Source organism: Callospermophilus lateralis, chromosome 4 (assembly GCF_048772815.1).
Source record: "Callospermophilus lateralis isolate mCalLat2 chromosome 4, mCalLat2.hap1, whole genome shotgun sequence".
NCBI classification, from domain to species: domain Eukaryota; kingdom Metazoa; phylum Chordata; class Mammalia; order Rodentia; family Sciuridae; genus Callospermophilus; species Callospermophilus lateralis.
Window position 1 is genome coordinate 33,085,473 of NC_135308.1, and position 21,024 is coordinate 33,106,496.

The following is a 21,024-nucleotide window of genomic DNA, read 5'->3' on the forward strand; positions in this document are numbered from 1 at the left end:
TCTTATCCTTTAATATATGTATAAAAAATTGACTATGCAGATTTTTCCTGAGGGAAAGTTTCACACTGATTCTAGTAGTTGTCTTTGGCATTAAAGCATTAGATGAAAAGGATTGTACAGTTATAAATTATCATGCTTTGTATGTGATTTTGCAACAATACTTTTTCATAGTGCTATGTTTGCACATAGAGTTTTAATTAAGAGATAACTGTCACCACGGGTTGGCTGCAGAAGGCTACAATCTCCAGCAGAGAGATAAATGCCAATGCCAAGTCCTACAGGTTGGGTAGCAAATAGGGGGTGTGTATTATAAAGTGGGCTTGAAATTAAATGTACAATAGTCACGTTTTTTTCTAATTTAATGAATACCATAAAATATAAAAATATATTCACTTGTTTTTTAAAATAATTTCTTACTCATTTTAATGCCTTTAAAATGTATCCTGAATGTTGCTGCCTCAGTAGCATTTTTTTTCAAGTTCAGTACATGGTTTATTTTTATAAACTGCATAATAATTTTTAACCTGGAAAGTTATAGTCCATGATGATTTAAGATTTTCTGTGTTCCTTTGATTCATTAGAGTTTGGATTTTTCTTCCATGTTCACAAAAGAATTTTTCTTACAAGTAACTTAGATCAAAGAGGAAATAATCTTAATTTACTCTCTAGAAAAAACATTCTGAAAAATGAATCTCCTGAAGTTTTAAGAAAGATTAGCTATGAAGAACTAATGACTGGGAATATTTTATCATAAGAAGAAAAATTGAAGATTAAATAATTAAGCTAATTTATTCAATTAGCCTATTATCACATTTTTAGGTGAATTTCAAGTAAGACTAAATTTAGACTTCTTATCCCAATCCAGACCTAATCCTTAGACCAAGGGGAAAATGCTCTTGCTACAAGGTTGTCATTCTCATCAAAACTTATGTTTCTTCTTTCTAGCTTTCACCCTGTTAACCGAGTAATTATTTCTGCTTTGTCTTTAGTTATCTTAGCCAATTATAATCTTTTTGGAATAGGTAGGGTTCCTTTATGCATAATACCATGGGTAGGGACAATCTGCCACTAAATAGCTGTTATGCCATGATGAGATGTAACATAACAGCATAATCTACCATTTCTTCATTCAAGTATTAAAAATCATGGCAAATCTAAAGACTTGTTGGGCAATTTGAAACTGTTGTGATTAGTGTAGATTATGATGTCTTATGATTGTTTTTTGGTTGAAAAACAAATTTTTATATTATAGCATACCTGAATCGGAAGGAGCAGGATATGAATCAATCCTCTTTACTTTCATATTTAGAAACACCCCTTATAGTGAAAGACAAATTGGATAATTGCAAAGAAGAGAAACAAGACAATTTCCTTTATTACTTTGTGGTATCATATTGTTCTTTTGAAGGGTACTGGGTTTCCTCATATGTATCAAAACATATGACAAGGGAACATAACCAGTTTAGAAGGAAGAATTTCCATAGAGTAAAAAGAGGTAGAAAACTTAGAATTCTAACTGTTCTTGCAGTCCCTCTGATATCCTTTCTTCCCATTACCTCTGTTATCCACCATTCCCTATAACGTGAATGAAGTTGTCCTCCATTTATATTTAAATGCCAGTTTGTTAAGAGGCAGTAATTACTTTGGATTTTGCACAAGAGGAAGAAGAACATGTCCATTACAGGAAAGCAAATGTCAAATTATATAATTTATTATTTTTCAAAATTCTTGAACATGTTATTATGTCAGATAGTGACATGTCAAAATCTTGCAATGAGACCCACAATACCATCTTTTAGTTCACTCAGAATGATGGCTTGATATACCTCTACTGATATGATAAGTCATTTTAAAACCAAACCTGTATTTGTAAACCCAGACTTAAAGTCACAGCTTTTATAGCCTAGATGAATAGAATTACGTACAAGAAAATGAAGACTCAAAAAGTATGTAGTAATTTACACAGACTCATAGCTCAGTCTTAGTGTTCTTGAGTTCAGCATCTATTCCTGCTGGGTCCTAAATGTACTTTCTGCTACAGCCTAACATCTGTTAAAGAAGAACCCAAAGTGATAGGGTTACCTAGAGTGATAGGATATCCTGTCACTCTGTCTTCAAAAGATGATGATATTGTTTTTTTTCCTTTCATTTTTTTTATTATTAGTTGTTCTGCCACTGCCTTGAGTAAAAAACAAATTTGTAGTCACACTATATCAAAACATTGACCATAGAGCAGCTTTACAAAGCAGACTCTCATAGTGTGTGAACATGTAATTTTAAAATGAAAAACAAACCAGAGATTAGAGTAGCTACTGATTCCAGCTATAAATTTAATTCTTACCACCATTCTGAAGGATTTGCTTTATTATCTTTAATGCTATAGATTAGGATATAGAAGCTTAGAGAGGATAGGTGGTTTGCCCAAGGTGATACCATAATAACTGCCAAAACATAGAATTCATAGCCTGATTTCAAAGACCAAACTTTCCAATACACTATAGTTTCTCTCCTTTGGACTTATAAAAAATAGTCACTTTTCAAAATAATCATTACTATGTGTAATGTTATTGTAGTGGTCACTTCTTCCTCTTTCACCTTCTTGAGATTAATTAGCCCTTCCCTCCTTTTTGAATTCTTAAACTTTTTTTGAGCTCCTTAATAATTTACTCATATATGCAGTAGATTTTAACAAATAAAATTTAGTTAATTATTGTTTATTTTGATATATAACATGTTGTCTGTAGTATTAAATTTAAAAGCAAATATTTCAATTAAAGAAATCTGAAGTAGTTAACAGTGTAAGGAACAGGTTCTTCTCATATCTTTGCTGTTCATTGCCTACTTTATTTCCTCTACTTTTGAGCATACTATGATTTGTTTTATCTTAGTGAAATTCGAATGTATTTTTTAAAAAGTTCTGTCAAAAGAAGCTTGTTTGCTGCCAGGTAAGGAGAATAAATTATGGCATGGTTGTCACTTTGATACTATGCCTAATTACAGGTGATCAAAAGTAATTCAGAAGAATCATTAGACTTCAAATGAAGGATGATTTATAATTGTGTTACTAAAGCAAAAAATGATATTTACACATATGGACTAAAGAAATAATAACTTAGTTCAGGGAAAAAAACTGTACAGTTAGTGTATCATTTTACCCCATGTGTGATGTAATTAAATAAAAATTGATTTACAATCTATGACGTCACACATTTAAGAAAAGGTGGTTGCTTGAATTTTTGTAGGTCATTTAACCACTGTGAACTTTGATTTTTTTTAACCCAGTATATAGACTTAAGCTGAGAATTTTCAAGATTCCTCCCAACCCTGATTTTTCTATTCTTACATTGAAAATTAATCTTAAAAATTAGCAAGGTTTGAAAACTTTTACCTGCTATCTAAAATCATACTCTCTGTGGCTCAATGGTTTCTCCAGTATCTGCTCCTAGAATTGTTTCAGTAAAAAAAAAAAAAAAAAAAAAAAAAAAAACTATAAAGCATTTAATGAAATCACAAAAATTGGAGGAAAATATAGACTTTTTCTCTTATGTATTTTTTTATGTTTTGGGGGAGAGATCATTTTTTAATTTAATTATCAACAAAGGCATTAGACCAGAAGCTAAGAACAAATGGGCTACTCAGTTACTCATACCAAAATATTCTTTTATTACCACGATTTACTATGGTAAATTGTACCTTAAATTTAAAGTAAAACAATCTTGTAGCATATGAATCACTCATATTGTAAAGCTAGGGTTGTACTTGGATTAAGGAAGTCTAGTGATCATATTTACCTGTGCTGTAAGAAATTAGTATGATTGTGCACTGCTTACCAGCATCAGTGTTTAGCTTCAGTACCACATTTTTGTGATTGCTACTCTTGTAGCTAAAACTCACTTGGCTCCTGAATTTGCCAATTTCTGTTTCAATAGTTTTGAAGATATTTTAAGGTAGATCCTTCCTAAAAATATACTTTCCTATGGTAAGAAAAAATGCATAACATACTAGGCTCGGTGCAATAATTGTACTTGATACAAGTTGGAAGGGATGGAGGTGAGTATAGGAAAGTTGAAGCTGTAAAGAGAAACTATAGCCTAACATCTGTTAAAGAAGAACCAAAAGTGATAGGGTTACCTAGAGTGATAGGATATCCTATCACTCTGTCTTCAAAAGATGATGATATTGGTTTTTTTTTCTTTTTTTTCCCTTTCCTTTATTTTATTATTAGTTGTTCAAAACATTACAAAGCTCTTGACATATCATATTACATACATTTGATTCAAGCAGATTATGAACTCCCATTTTTACCCCGTATATATATTGCAGATTCACATCGGTTCCACATCCACTTTTTTACATACTGCCATACTAGTGTCTGTTGTATTCTGCTGCCCTTCCTATCCTCTAATATCACCCCTCCCCTCCCCTCCCCTCCCCTCCCATCTTCTCTCTCTACCCCATCTACTGTAATTCATTTCTCTCTCTTGTTTTTTTTCCCCCTTTCCCCTCACTTCCTCTTATATGTAATTTTGTATAACAATGAGGGTCTCCTTCCTTTACCATGCAGTTTCCCTTCTCTCTCTCTTTCCCTCCCCCCTCTCGACCCTGTTTAATGGTGATCTTTTTCTCATGCTCTTTCTCCCTATTCTGTTCTTAGTTGCTCTCCTTATACCAAAGATGACATTTGGCATTTGTTTTTTAGGGATTGGCTAGCTTCACTTAGCATAATCTGCTCTAGTGCCATCCATTTCCCTGCAAATTCCATGATTTTGTCATTTTTTAGTGCAGAGTAATACTTCATTGTGTATAAATGCCACATATTTTTTTAACCCATTCATCTAGTGAAGGGCATCTAGTTTGGTTCCACAGTCTAGCTATTGCGAATTGTGCTGCTATGAACATCGATGTAGCAGTATCCCTATAGTATGCAATTTTAAGGTCTTCAGAAAATAGTCCAAGAAGGGCAATAGCTGGGTCAAATGGTGGTTCCAATCCCAGCTTTCCCAGGAATCTCCATACTGCTTTCCAAATTGGCCGCACCAATTTGCAGTCCCACCAGCAATGTACAAGTGGACCCTTTTCCCCACATCCTCGCCAGCACTTGTTGTTTGACTTCATAATGGCTGCCAATCTTACTGGAGTGAGATGGTATCTTAGAAATGATTTGCATTTCTCTGACTGCTAGAGATGGTGAGCATTTTTTCATGTACTTGTTGATTGATTGTATAAACTCCTCTGAGAAGTGTCTGTTCAGGTCCTTGGCCCATTTGTTGATTGGGTGATTTGATTTCTTATTGTTTAATTTTTTGAGTTCTTTGTATACTCTGGATATTAGGGCTCTATCTGAAGTGTGAGGAGTAAAAATTTGTTCCCAGGATGTAGGATCCCTATTTACCTCTCTTATTGTTTCTCTTGCTGAGAAAAACCGTTTTAGTTTAAGTAAGTCCCATTTGTTGATTCTTGTTATTAACTCTTGTGCTTGAGGTTTCTTTTAAGGAATTTGGAGCCCGACCCCACAATATGTAGATCGGAGCCAACTATTTCTTCTATCAGACACAGAGTCTCTGATTTGATATCAAGCTCCTTGATCCATTTTGAGTTAACTTTTGTGCATGGTAAGAGAAGGGGATTCAGTTTCATTTTGTTGTATATGGATTTCCAGTTTTCCCAGCACCATTTGTTGAAGATGCTATCCTTCCTCCATTGCGTGCTTTTATCCCCTTTATCGAATATAAGATAGTTGTAACTTTGTGAATTAGTCTCTGTGTCCTCTATTCTGTCCCATTGGTCCATCCGCCTGTTTTGGTACCAGTACCATGCTGTTTTTGTTACTATTGCTCTGTAGTATAGTTTGAAATCTGGTATCGCTATGCCGCCTGATTCACACTTCCTGCTTAGAGTTGTTTTTGCTATTCTGGGTCTTTTATTTTTCCATATGAATTTCATGATTGCTTTATCTATTTCTACAAGAAATGCCATTGGGATTTTGATTGGCATTGCATTAAACCTATAGAGAACTTTTGGTAATATCACCATTTTGATGATGTTAGTTCTGCCTATCCATGAACAGGGTATATTTTTCCATCTTCTAAGGTCTTCTTCTATTTCTCTCTTTAGGGTTCTGTAGTTTTCATTGTATAAGTCTTTTACCTCTTTTGTTAGGTTGATTCCCAAGTATTTTATTTTTTTTTTGAGGATATTGTGAATGGGGTGTTTTTCCTCATTTCCATTTCAGAAGATTTGTCACTGATATACAGAAATGTCTTTGATTTATGCGTGTTGATTTTATATCCTGCCACTTTGCTGAATTCATTTATTAGTTCTAGTAGTTTCTTTGTAGATCCTTTTGGGTCTTCTAGGTATAGAATCATGTCGGCCGCAAATAATGATAATTTAAGTTCTTCTTTTCCTATTTTTATGCCTTTAATTTCTTTCGTCTGTCTAATTGCTCTGGCCAGTGTTTCTAGGACTATATTGAATAGAAGTGGTGATAGAGGGCATCCCTGTCTTGTTCCAGATTTTAGAGGGAATGCCTTCAATTTTTCTCCATTCAGAATGATGCTAGCCTGAGGCTTAGCATAGATAGCTTTTACAATCTTGAGGTAAGTTCCTGTTATCCCTAGTTTTTCTAATGTTTTGAACATAAAGGAATGCTGTACTTTGTCGAATGCTTTTTCTGCATCTATCGAGATGATCATATGGTTCTTATTTTTAAGTCTATTGATGTGGTGAATAACATTAATTGATTTCCGTATATTGAACCATCCTTGCATCCCAGGGATGAATTCTACTTGATCATGGTGCACATTTTTTTTTGATGTGTTTTTGTATCCGATTCACCAGAATTTTATTGAGGATTTTTGCATCTAGGTTCATTAGAGATATTGGTCTGTAGTTTTCTTTCTTTGAGGTGTCTTTGTCTGGTTTTGGAATCAGGGTGATGTTGGCCTCATAGAATGAATTTGGAAGAGCTCCCTCTTTTTCTATTTCCTGAAATAACTTGAAAAGTATTGGTATTCATTCTTCTTTAAAGGTTTTGTAAAACTCCGCTGTATACCCATCCGGTCCTGGGCTTTTCTTGGTTGCTAGTCTTTTGATGGCTTCTTCTATTTCATCCATTGTTATTGGTCTGTTCAATTTGTGTGTATCTTCCTGACTCAGTCTGGGCAAATCATATGACTTAAGAAATTTATCGAGGTGGAGGTGCTGCCAGGGTCGCAGGAATTATTATCCAGCCTGCCTCTACTACTAGATGAGTAGAAAATTGAGTGATTTAAACTAAGTTGCCAACAAGGGTTTGTCCTTGATTCATGTGCTTTGCAGCACTCTTCAAGTTCTTTTCACATCTTCTGTAAAAACTCCATTTAATTAGTAAAAAAATGAAGCAGTTAAAAAGAAAAAGGAAAAGCAGTTTTAGTGTTCAAGAAACTCAGACCCTTTTGAAAGAAATTACCAAAAGGAAAGAAGTCATCTTTTCCAAGCAGTTCAATACAACAATAAACGTGATGAAACGAATGGCTTGGGAGGAGATAGCACAGTGTGTGAATGCTGTAGGAGAAGGAGAATAGAGGACAGGGACAGAAGTGAAAAGAAGGTACCTTGACTGGCGAGCACTTATGAAGATGAAGAGGATGAAAGCGAACATTAAGCTGGTTGGATCGGGGTTTCCACTTCCCACATCTGATTTAGATGACTCTCTTACTGAAGAGATAGATGAAAAGATTGGATTCCGAAATGATCCAAATTTTGATTGGCAAAATGTGGCAGATTTCAGGGATGCAGGTGGATCCTTAACCGAGGTCAAAGTGGAAGAAGAAATAAGGGACCCCCAGAGTCCTGAATTTGAGATTGAGGAGGAGGAGGAAATGCTGTCATCTGTCATACCAGATTCCAGGAGGGAAAATGAACTTCCTGACTTCCCCCACATTGATGAGTTCTTCACCCTTAACTCAACACCATCCAGGTCTGCATATGATGAGCCCCACTTGCTTGTAAACATAGAGAAACAGAAACTAGAGTTGGAAAAGCGGCGCCTAGATATTGAGGCGGAAAGGCTGCAGGTGGAAAAGGAGCGCCTACAGATAGAGAAGGAGAGGTTGCGCCATTTAGACATGGAGCATGAGCGGCTGCAGCTGGAGAAGGAGCGGCTGCAGATTGAGAGAGAGAAATTGAGGTTACAGATAGTCAATTCTGAGAAACCATCTCTGGAAAATGAACTTGGCCAAGGAGAAAAGTCCATACTTCAGCCACAGGACATAGAAACAGAGAAGTTAAAACTTGAGCGAGAACGCTTGCAGCTGGAAAAAGATAGGCTGCAGTTTTGAAGTTTGAATCTGAGAAGCTACAGATTGAAAAGGAACACCTACAAGTGGAGAAAGAGAGACTTAGAATTCAGAAGGAAGGACACTTGCAGTGATTTCTTTAGGTGACCATTTAGTGACTGTTAGTAGACTAAGTTTTTCTCATACCAGGTGATATAAAGGTGATTTCTGGATTAGCTTTTTTTTTTTTTTTTTTTAATTTTCTTATCTAATGTCAGTGTTTTCAGTAGGAAAAAGATAGATACATGTGGGTGATTATATGCTTGAATAGTATATTATATAAAAATCTCTGTGCCCTAGTATAAACACAATAGCAAAAATTATTGTGCTAGACTCTTCACGTTAGTAATATTATGTAGAGTCTTGTATTATCTGTGCACTCAGAGTTTACAATTATGTCTGTTAAATTCTAACCCAGTGATTCTAAACTAGGGCTGATTTTGGCCCCCAGAAGACATTTGACAATGTCTGGAGACATTTTTGTCAAAAACGGTATGGGATGGCAAGTTGCTACACTGGCTAATATGTAAAGCCCAGGGATCCTGCTGAACATCTATAATGCATAAGATGCACAGTTAAGAATTTGCAAACCCAAAATGTCATTCATGCCAGGTTTAAAAAACCATATCCTAGCCCAACTAAACCCCTCTATAATGTTTTAGAATATTAAAAACCTCAAATTATGTAGGTAGATACTTAAATTGCCAAAAACTTTGAACTATGAAACATGACTGTAGTGTATTGAATATAGGAAGTGATGAAGATTATATGTATTTTATCTCCATGTTTTCATCTATAATAGCCTGATATTCAGAAAACGACAGGGAACTCAGAGATGGTCTAAAATTGGCCACTTTGAAACAAAGTTCATTCGTCTATTGATGCTTTAGAAGCAACATACAACTTGAAAACTTTGGTTCCCTTTCCTCTTTGAATCTGTTGTCTCAGTTTGAATATAAAAATTGTCATTTTAATTATGTACTGAAGTGTTATATAAGCGAATGATAGAAGCTAGTAAAAATGTTACCAGTGTAAAAGTAATACCAAACAATCTGTGAGCTTGGACCCAGAACATGGTTGCTTGACTTTTAAAATAAAGACTGTTTGGGAGTAGGAAGTGGGGAGAATTTCATGTGTATCAAATAATGATGATGATGTTAAAATAATGAAATAATGATAATAGCTGAGTGTTATTGGTGGGGAAAGCACTAACACAAAATTTGACCTAACCTGTACAACGTTCGTGAGAATAGTGCTGTTATTCCTGAATCTGAGGCTCATAGAAGTCACAGTGAGTAAATGACTGTTTTTTGTTGTTGTTGTTGTTGTTTTCCATTATACTATATTTTGTCTTTGCCCCTCTGCGAGAAACAAAGTTTGTATCCTCAGTGTCTTTGCTGCTCTGAGGCCAAGAGCTTGCTTAACCTGGTAATTTGCCTTCAGTTTCCTGAAGGTGCTTTTTCCACAGTCAAGATGAGGCTGATACACACTGAAGTTGAAAATGACTGCACAAGTTCACTTTGTGTTTTCTGATTTCCAGGACTGATATGTAGCTTTAATACATACTCTTCTATTGGTATACTACCTTGATTCTGTGTTTGTTTCTTATTAAGAACAGCTTGAAATCATGTTGACATTGAGTATGGGTATGCAAGAGAAAAATATACTTCTGCTTACTTACCCCGATTTGAAATAGTGTTATTTTTCTATAACTATAATAAATGCTTCTACCATATGAAAAAAAAAGAAATTTATCGATGTCTTCACTATCTTCTATTTTATTGTTTTTTTAATCCATGTTACAAGCCTGTGTCACTTTATTGGTGAGTTTAAGCCATTCACGTTTAGAGTTACTATTGAAATATGGTTTGTACTTCCAGCCATGTTTGATTATTTATCTTTTTTTTTTTAATTTGGTTTGTTTCTCCATGATTAGCTTTCCCCCCGCCCTCTGGCTTTATGGAGGTACTTCCCACTGTTGGTTTTGGTTATTGTTTTTTCATTTCTTCCTCGTGTAGTGTTTTGCTCAAGATGCTTTGCAATGCTGGTTTTCTGGCCGCAAATTCTTTTAACTTTTGTTTATCATGAAAGATTTTTGTTTTGTTGTCGTACCTGAAGCTTAATTTTGCTGGATACAAAATTCTTGGTTGGCATCCATTGTCTTTCAGTGTTTGAAATATGTTGTTCCAGGATCTTCTCGCTTTCAGCGTCTGTGAAGAAAAATCCGTTGTTAACCTTATTGGTTTACCCCTGAATGTAATCTGCCTCCTTTCTCTTGTAGCTTTTAATATTTTCTTTTTGTTCTGTATATTGGATATCTTCATAACATTGTGTCTTGGCGTTGGTCTACTGTGATTTTGTATGCTCGGTGTCCTGTATGCATCGACAATTTGTACATCCGTTTCCTTTTTTATTTCTGAAAAGTTTTCTATAATTATTTCATTCAGCAGGTTGCTCATTCCCTTGGATTGAACCTCTATCTATACCTTCCTCTATCCCGATGACTCTTATGTTTGGTTTTTTTATGTTATCCCATATCTCTTGGATGTTTTTCTCGTGATTTTTTACCAGCCTTTCTGAGTTGGCTAGACTCTTTTCAAGATGATATATTTTGTCTTCATTATCTGACGTTCTGGCTTCTACTTGCTCCACTCTGTTAGTGATACTCTCATTTGAGTTTTTTATTTGGTTTATAGTTCCCTTCATTTCTAGAATTATTGTTTGATATTTTCTGTAATCTCTATCTCCTGATAAAGATGCTTATTTGCTTCTTTTATCTGTTTATGTAACTCATTTTCAATGTGTTCTTTCATTGTTTGAATTTGCTGTCTCATATCCTCTTTAAGATTCCATTCCATCTGTCTAAGGTATTCCTTGAGTTCTTTATTTGACCATTTTTTCTGATGCCTCTATGTCCTCCTGAATATTTAGGCTGTCCTGCATTGTTTGTACTCCTTTTCTTCCTTGCTTTTTCATGCTGCTCATGTTACTTCTTGTTCTGTTTGACTGCTGAGTTACTGTTTACTCCTATAAATTTATTTGATGCTTGGGAGGAAAGGTATTAGAAGGGAAGGAAAGAAGTCACTAAAGAGAATGAGAGTAAGCAGGTAGAATTCAAGGAACAGGGAATAAGGAAATTGAAAAGAAATGAAAAGACAAAAGAAAAAAACAGAAAATAAAAGAAGAAAAAAATTTAAATAATAAATAAAAAATATTAAAACAATAACAAAAATTAAAAAATTTAAAAATAAAAAAAATGAAAATGAAAAAAAAAACCCAAATTAAAAAAAATTTAATAAATGCAGTCTTAGAGTTTGATTAACTTCTCTTCCAGCAGGTGCAGCTGTGCCCACCGGGCCAAGCTTCTCCTCTCAGTACGTGATAACCAATCACTGTGCAGTAGCTCCTCCTCCCAGACTGGGCGGGTCTCCAATCCTGAGTGCCTAGGGCCTTTTCTTGTGTCTAGTTACTTCCCCACTTTTCCTCAAGCCAGGCCCCGCTCACCACAATAGTGGCTACACGCCAGGTCTGCTGCTCCCGGGAGCCCTATTTTATTCAACAACTGGGCACACTCTCCCTGTTTGCCATTCTCTCAGAGCCTAAGTTTGTGGAGCCTGGGGCGGAGAACCCTCAGCGTATTTTGCTTGCCCTCTGGTAACCACGCCCCCGGTAGCTGGTGCAAGAGACCTCAGTTGTCAGCACTGGTGGGAGAGGTAGCCAGGTGTCTCACGCCGTGGGTCCCACGCCATTTCTCATTCCCTTGGTCTGACTTTTGCACTCACGGGAGAGCTGGGAGGGGCCCTTAAGTTTTCCCCGCTGTGTGGAGAGGAAGGGCTAGGGGGTTACACACCTGTCTCCGCTGGTTTCAATGAAGTTATCTCCTCTGCCGCATTCTGGTGACGTCAGTTCTCTGCCATGGTGGTATCCTATGCAAATGGCGACAGTTCATTCCCTTTGCCAGGTGACCGATGCAACGGGTGGGTCCTGACTGGCTCTCCCAAGCCCCGTCTCAATCCTGTGGCCACTGCCTATAGAGGCTCAGATGGTATTAACCTCTGCAGATTCAGAAGGGCCGACCAGTTGTTTTAGCGGGATCGTTTAGTGCTGAGTCACAGCGGTTTGTCTGCGAGATGCAGGCGAACGGGAGCTTGAATTCAGCCGATCCGGGCTCGGTGTGTGTTCTGAGAGGCACAGACTGTTCACCCCAGATCCACGTCAGCTCAGAATTGCCTAGTGATCCTGAGCAAACAGCATTTAGACGGTTTAAGACTCCCTATGCCCGCGCAGCTGAAGAGGTCAGAGAGTTGATCTCTCTGCACCGGCAGCCATGTTTGGTTTTTTCTTTCTGTTTTAAAGATAAATGATGGTGGACTTCTAGATATATAAAAATAGTGCAACATCAATTTTTCACTAAGTATTGACTTTCTTATCACTTGGGCATTTGAGATGGAATAGTAGAGAAATCATTTTGAAAAGATAGACCTCTTCTTCCCTCTACTATATTTCACAAACATTTAATGTTTGTCCAAAGTTGTGAATCTTGAATGAGTTCTTACGTCCCATTTCACCCTTCTTGCTAACATTGTATAAATTTTTCCTCCTCCACCCCATTTACTATCGAGGAGTCTAGATAGTAGTAACCAGGACTTTCCCACACCATTACCAGGGAGCAGCAGTCCCTTTTCTTATCCATCTGTCCATTCTTTCATTTGTTCCTTTTCATATTCATTTAATAAGTATTCATTCAGTACTTCCTTCTGTTTCAGGGTGTTCTGAATAAAAATTAATTAGCCACTGCCTCCCCCTCCCACCCTGCCCCTGCATTCATAGCTTATAGTGTAGTTGTAGAGAAAAGTAAGTCAACAATTACCATACAGTGTGATAAGTAAAATAAGTAGACATATCCAGATACTCAGTGATCTCAATTAGACTGTAGTGAGAAAGGACATACATTCATACATTGTTTTAAGTATTTGTTTTATCCTAAGCACCAATAAATTTTCATAAATTTAGTTGACTTGGGTACATACATTAGTAAAATATCCCAATATCAGCCAGTAAAGGAAAACTACTTTTTGAGATATCAGGCTGGGTAGTGAGATATTTCCTTCATATGAAAATTACATTGTAGATGTGACCAGCATTTTCAGCCTATTCACACACACATATTCCTCTCAGATATAGTAACCATTTCTTATTTATTTATTTACTTATTTTGGTTTGTATAGAAAACAGTGTTACTCAATGAAACTAGGTAGACAGTCTCATTTTTGTTGTTACTGAAACTACCTCTAAATCTTATATACGTGACATTTTTTTCAACTAACTCGCCAATGCAAAACTATAGATTTACATTTAGAAAAACTATAGATTTTCATTTGCCTTTCCCTGTAGATAATATTTTAGTAATACTCTGTCTCATTCCAGAAAGTATTGAAGGAAATTTAAAAAGATATATAAAAAAAGTAGAGAAGGGTTGGAGATATAGTTCAGTTGGTAGAGTACTTGCCTTGTATGCACAAAACCCTGATCAATCCCCAGCACCACCACCAAAAAAAAAAAAAAAAGTAGAAAAGTGACTACATGTTGTTAGTAGTCTATGTTGCTTGGTTTTAAGTGGGGTTCCTCAGCTTTACTACTATCCACATTTAGGACCCTAAAAGTGTATTCATTGTGGGTGCTTTCCTATGCAGTGAGAGGAGTTTAGCAGCATCTCTCGCCTGCTAGTTGCAGGTAGTAACCCTCTAATTATAACAATCAAAAACATCTCTAGACATTGTCAAATGTGCCCAGGGAGGTGTGGGAAAAATTGCCTCAAGTCAGAAAAGTACCAATCTAGGATATAGAGGTAGAGAGGTAGATCTGTTTCAGGGGTAGAGTTGGAAGAACTTGCTTATGAATTCCCTGAGGAGGTTGAGGAAAAGGAAAGAGTCAGAAATATGTCATATTTTTTGATTTACACACAAAGTAATGATTGGTTCTTTTTACCAAGATGGGGAAGACTGGGGATATAGGATGGGACAAGTGGAAATCAAAGAATTTTGATTGATTTGGACATAACCAAGTTTAAATTTGAAAGAGACATCAAATGGACAGATGGATTCAAGTGTATTGCTCAAGGGAATTCTGTTTTGTTTTGTTTTTCTAAAAAAACTAGATAAACACCTATTGAGAGAGCATAAATAGAGAAGAAAAAAATGTAGTCTTAAATCCCAAGCTCTGGCAATGGTTAGAAGAGAATGGACAAGTAAAGGAGTCTGGGTAAGAAAATAATCACAGAAACTAGTATTATCGAAACCAAGAGAGGAAAGAGTGTTGAAATTTGCTTGTATTAGGTGTTTGTAAGGCATTCAGTAAAGAATGTTAGCTATTATTTTATTACAAAAAAAAAAAAAAACAGCTTGTTTTTAACTGTCAGAAAATTAGGTAAAGAAGCAAATAAAAAACTGTAATAGGGACTTAAAATGGGCTATACAATGAAGAGAAAATGTTAAGGTCTGTAAACAAGTCAGATTGGCACCTGTTATTTTGCCAGAGAAATGTTAAAGTCTGTAAACAAGTCTAGATGGTGCCTGGCCAAATGCCAGAGGGAATGGTTTGTGAAGTAACAAAAGCGAGCCATTAAGTGTGGAGATTCCTGATTGGTTAACTGCTGTATCTAGTTTATGCTAATTAAGATAAGCTGTGCAAAATGTATAAATACCTCTGTTATCCTACAATAAACGGCTTCCATTCCTGCTGCATCAACGTACACAAGTTATTCGTTAACCCCCCCCCCCCCCCCCGTTATTTTGCCCAGCCAGCCGGGCTGCGGCAAGAAAATGCTCAAATTTGCAAATCCTAAAGATCTACACTCTTGCTCTGATTATATTACAAATCTCTGCCCAGTGCATTCTAATAGCCTTTATAAAAGGTAGTGTTAATCATTTACAGAGTTCGAAGTGACCATAAAGTAAGAACAGACAGTATCGGGGACCCCAAGACCACCCTTAGGTAAGATGATCTGTTAGGAGGCCTCACGGGACTCAATATATGGTCATAACTCATAGCTAAGATTTATTACAGCGAGAGGATCCAAAACAAAGTCAGCAAAGGGAAAAGGCACTTGGGGTGAAGTTGAGAGAAATGGGACATGAATTTCTCAGACTCCTCTCCTAGTGAAGTCACATAGGACACACTTAATTCCTATAGCACTGAGCTATAACAACACATGTGAAAAGTTTTCTGCTAGGGAAGCTCATTAGAGACTGAATGCCCAGGGTTTTATTGGGGCTGGTCATGTGGGCACCTTCTGCCTGGCACATACCAAAATTCCAGTCTCACAGAAGGAAAGCAGGTTCAGCATAAACCACTCTGGTTATATAAACAGTTTAAACATGGTAAGCTGCTATGCTTATTAGTCTGAGAATGGTGGGAACCCTCCTGAAATCTGGGTTCTCAGCCATCAGCCAAGGGTCAGCCTGCAAGCAGACCGTTTAAGCCAGCTCAGTCCTGCTATATTAACTCCTTTTTTTTTTTTTTTTTTTTTTTGGAAACAGGTCAAAACCCAAGAAAAATACAAGCATTGTTGGCACTAAAACAAAATAAGAATTTCTTTAGAATGAACATTTAATTAATGAACTGTTTCTAACACATTCTAGATCATTTGGATAGCTAGTAAGCTCAAAATATTGTTTTGTTCTGAGAGGCAGAGTAGCATATAATAAAATAATCATAGAACATAGTATCTGACAAACCTAGCTTGTGCTCAAAGCTCTATTACCTTCCTGTACCTCTATTTCTGGTACTGAAGCCTGCCGTTTTGAAAATTTTAATTTTATATTCATTTTATATCTATTCTAGAATGGTAACTGACACATAATAGACTTTCAAAAATAGTGATGGTATTGGTGTTAATAATTGCAGTAATAGTTACTTTATGACTGCATTTCTTTGGGTAGACATGCCATTACTTTTCTTGGATTAATCGGTTGTAATATCCACCCTACCGTATTTTCAGCTAAATGGCTTTCAGTTTTTCAATTAAAATTTCAGTTGAAAAGTATCAGAGGCATTTTAATAAAATTTTTTTTACTGAGCTTGATTAGTTGATGAGAAGTAAATTGCTCATTTTTGATTACCACATTAACTCTTTCTGGCCATTAGGGTACCATTTAGTAAATTACCTCTTTTAGTACAGTACTGAAAATGTTACCCAAGTGACCAGAAAGAGTTAATAATGTACCAACAGGCTGAGCTGTTTAATACCTTCTTACTATCAGATCAGTCTCATTATATTAAATGTTTTCCTTCTTACAATTGTCATTTTCTTTAAAAATGAATTATTGGATATGGTTATTTATTTTTAATAGACTTTATAAGCTCAATGAAAGCGATGTTGAGTTCACTCACAAACCTTTTAAGGGGATTTAAGGTATTGGTGCTCACTCTATAATATAGAAAATAAATCTGATGGGGAAAATTAATGTATCTTATGAGGTGCACAAAATGCACATTATTTTTGAGGGCACAAGTGATTCCCTGATTATGATCTAAGTACTAGGGAGTCATATTATGAAGCCTTTCTAAGTACTTGAGCACTAAAGAAAATTATGTCTCGCAGTACTATAGCAGATGAGTTTTCGTATGGGCAGGAATTCTTTCTTTTTATATTTCATACATTATCAGTTCTCCTGTGGATGTGATTTTACTGCTAATTTTAATACAGCTTTTAATTATTCAGGAATGTCCCTTTCTTGTGAATAGGAGTCTATAATCTAATCTTAAAATTATGTCTCAAATTCAAATATTTTTCCAAATAACCTAGGAAAATTATTGCTACTCACTTGGGAAGAATACTTGACTCTTCAAGTACAGTGTTGGCATTATAAAAGGTTGTCTTTTCATTGTATATTATAGTCTGATAATCTATGAGCCACTAGGTATTCACTGAATTGTCACTGTACTGTTATGTGTAACATTATATTAAGTGCTTTGAGTGATGCAAATCTAAAGTATGACTGGCTCACTTAGTCAGTTATTCAATAGATGTGTGTTATGTACTCTAAAATGATGAATAAAAAAAAGTGAACTTGAAGTCTGGTTAGGGAAATGATTAATGGTACATCATAGTATAATATCATTGCATCCATAAAAATGCAGTAACAGGAAGGACTATGTCCAGCTTGGAGGTCAGAGTTAGAAGCCTAACATAGCTTGGAGATTGAGGGAATTTACCTTCAGGAGATGAGAGTGAGCTGAATCTTAAAGGATAAATTGGAGTTATCTAAGGACTGCCATTTCTATAAGAAAGGATAATATAAAGGCAAAAAAATAAGTAAAATAAGAAGGATAGAGGCCAAGTCATGTTATGCTAGTTTTTTGTTGCAAAACAGAAAGCAAAGCTGGGTAAGAAGAAAACTATTCTATCAGGAATATGCAGTTATTTAAATTTGTATAGGTTTTTAATCTAATTAGAAAAGAGAATTAAAGTATGTTCACAATGAAGATAATAAACATTTGGCTACTGAAGTTTTTAATTTTATATATGCTTCCTCAAAACCCATGAGAGAGGTTCTATTACTCTCCCCATTTTATAGATAAAGAACCTTTTGTTTAGAAATATTAAGTAAAGTACCCAAAGATTCAGAGACTATAAGTAATGGGAATAGAATTTGTTCTACAGAATTTCAGAACACAAACTCCAGGGATTGAACAGTAAATGGCTAAGCAAGGGTTCAATACATGTCTCATTTACTTGCATAAAAGTAGTATTGAAATTGGGTTCTACTTATGTAGAACACAGGAAAGGAACTGTAAAAACTCAGAGTAATAAACATGAGACCCTGGAGAAGGAGAGTGGTGTGCAAGTATCTTGAGGACAGAGTAAACACGTATACCGCTTTCCCTGTACAGTGTCTGTTGACATCATAAGACACCGTCAGCATTACTGATTACACGATCTTTCACTCTTGAAAAATTTTCAGTTTCATAATTAATTATATGATTACCTTAAGTACAGAACATCATATAAGTCATTTGTTGCTACTATGATGCGGGGGCAGGGGAGGCTATTTAGAAATGTTGAGTTGGAAAATAAGGCCAAATTGTGCTTTCTAATTGTAATCCAATGAATTAAAAATGAAAATGGAGATTATCACTGATTTTACAGTGGTATATTCTTAGAGATGGGCCAGATCATAAAGATGGATCTTTTTTCCTTATTATACTGTGTAGCCCTTGGGGAAACCATGTTATTTGCTTGTCCACTGAAACTTGGTAGAATTTAATTTTATAGCAGACTTCTTTGATATATTAACAGAGTTGGATTTGCTCTGGCATGGTAATTTGCTTCTCTCCCTTCTTAAATTAACTCAATGCAGACAGCCTTTTAGTTTCTGTATATATGTATATATACAAATAATCCCAATATTTAGAAACCCATATATATACATGTATCTAAAAAAATGTAACATGGAGTACAATCGTAAAACAACAACAGAGCTGAACATTTGCCTTAGATTTTTTTCTGCTTCGAGAATCCCTGTACAGAGTTTCAAATAGAAAAGTAAATAAATTCTCAGTGTAGTTAGGTACTTATTTTAAACTCTGTTTCTCATATATATATATATATATTTTGATGAATTTTTATATTTGTCCTGAAATTCTCCTTAGCATTTTTATTTGCATAAAAGAACTATTGTGATTATTGTACTCTTCTCATAGGCCATAGCACAGGCAGAGTACTCCTTAGGCCAGAATCTAAAAGGGGAGAGTTTTCCCTCATTTGAGCCATTTCCCAAGTGACTATTATTTATTGTAACTATTATATTTTTGTCCTAGCAAATATTTCTTAAAATATATAAGCCAAGTATTTTATCAGTCTTTTTATATTTTTCCATAAAGAGTTTTATTGTAATGGCACTTAATTAATGATGAATTATGTTATGCATTATTATATATTAATTAATAATAATAGTACCTGCTCTAAGACCTAATATGAGAATTGAATATATAAAAATATCTTTGTATATGTGAAACACTTGAGATAGTGAGTGATACACAATTACCACTTTAAAAGTATTTGTTTTTATTATCCATTTTTCTAAAATAGCATATTCGTCTCCAAACAATGAAGAATTCCAATATTTAGAAAATGTTCAATATTTAGTAACTCTAAATGGGAATTGATATAAAGCCACAAATAATAAATATGATGTATTTTAATTTACATTTAGATTTGCATGACTTAACTATATTGTTGTTTCTATTATTAATAATTTTATTTTCTGTTTATATCAAGTCTTTCTTCTGGGTAGATCAGGTTTGTAACTTGTAATTATAATTATTTTGGGGCAACCAGTGTCAGCTGCCACTGTCCAGGGAAAATTGGTTGAGGTTTGTAAGCTATTCTTACAAAATTAACATCCAAATAGCTTCTCAAGTCTTTTTTCTATGATGTGGCCTTGTTCTAACAATAGGGCTGCAAGACCAGTGAATAGGAATGTCACAACTAAAGCCTCTACTGGGCATCTGAGCAAAATAGCTGCCAATATGCATGCCATGCTTTTTAGCTTTGCTGAAATTCCAGTTAAATATCTTGTAAGGTTTCTTAGTGGTCGATGACAGCTCACAAGAGGGTCAGAAGATCAGGAAAAGTACACACTTATTTATTTATTCATTCATTCATTCATTCATTCATTCCCTTTTCTCCTGACAAGGAAAAAAAAAATTGACTTGCTGAAAAAATTAGTAGAAGTGACTATTGCTCATCTTCAGGCCAGGGTTCTGTGTTTTCCTGCTTGGGTGACTTAGAAGAGCCCTGTGCACATCTACACATTATGTGCAATTTTAGGCATCATTCCCTAGCATGGAGCTTATTTCTAACAGCTCATGGTGAAAATTTCTGTGAAGTCATTGCTTCTTGCCTTATGTCCTGGAAATGTTCCTCAGCTGCTCTCCTAGTATCATAAAGCTTAGGTTTATCTCACATAACTAACTGTTAGATATTTCACTTGTTTGTCAGGTGGAACATCTTAAACACTTTTTCACTGAATTCAAGAAGCCTGATTTTTTCCCCCTTACTTCTTTACTTTTCATATATTTAATGATTATTCATTAAAAACTTGACAGTTGGCAAGATATCCATATACCAAGGACTTTGGTGAATGAAAGTCATAAGTGTGGTTAACTGTGTTTAAATGAGCAGGTAGTAAGGATCGTAAGAAAGTACAGTATGGATAAAAAGTATTAGGAAACTGATTCATATATGCTTAAGAATTTTGCCTAATTTCTAGACCTTCTCCTGGTTCATCTTTTTGTTTGTTTGTTTGTTTTCTCAGCATCCTATGAAACTTTTACATAAATCAAAGTGTTTAAAACCACCACGAATTGATGGTTTCTTATGTCTGTTTTCAGAAAGACTAGATCATACAGTTACTTTATTGTGACTTAAGGTCTGTAATTGCCAGGTATAAATTCTTCCTTGGTAAATATCCTTGGTGTCTTTCTCTTCTCTGTAGGATTTCTTTCCTGTCTAGTTCAATCTTCTAATGATGTACTTTGAGGTCTTTTACCTTTTGTTTGCACCAGCTACTTTTATATTTCAGTTTCATGCTTCATTACTCCCTAAACCAAATTCTCAACTTTAGTCAACTGTTTATTTACCATTCCTGACTCAGGCAATTTGCTTTCTCAGATTTCTTGGACTCTGCACTTATAGGTCTTT

At 35.3% G+C, this 21,024-nt stretch overlaps 1 protein-coding gene and 1 pseudogene across 1 annotated transcript in view; both read left to right on the plus strand.

The window, feature by feature from the left end:
* Window positions 1-21,024, plus strand: part of Tenm3 (teneurin transmembrane protein 3) — a 339,337-nt gene that overhangs the window by 67,474 nt on the left and 250,839 nt on the right. The gene's annotated exons all lie outside the window — the stretch shown is intronic.
* On the plus strand, window positions 7,377-8,550 carry LOC143397546 (myb/SANT-like DNA-binding domain-containing protein 4 pseudogene; annotated as a pseudogene).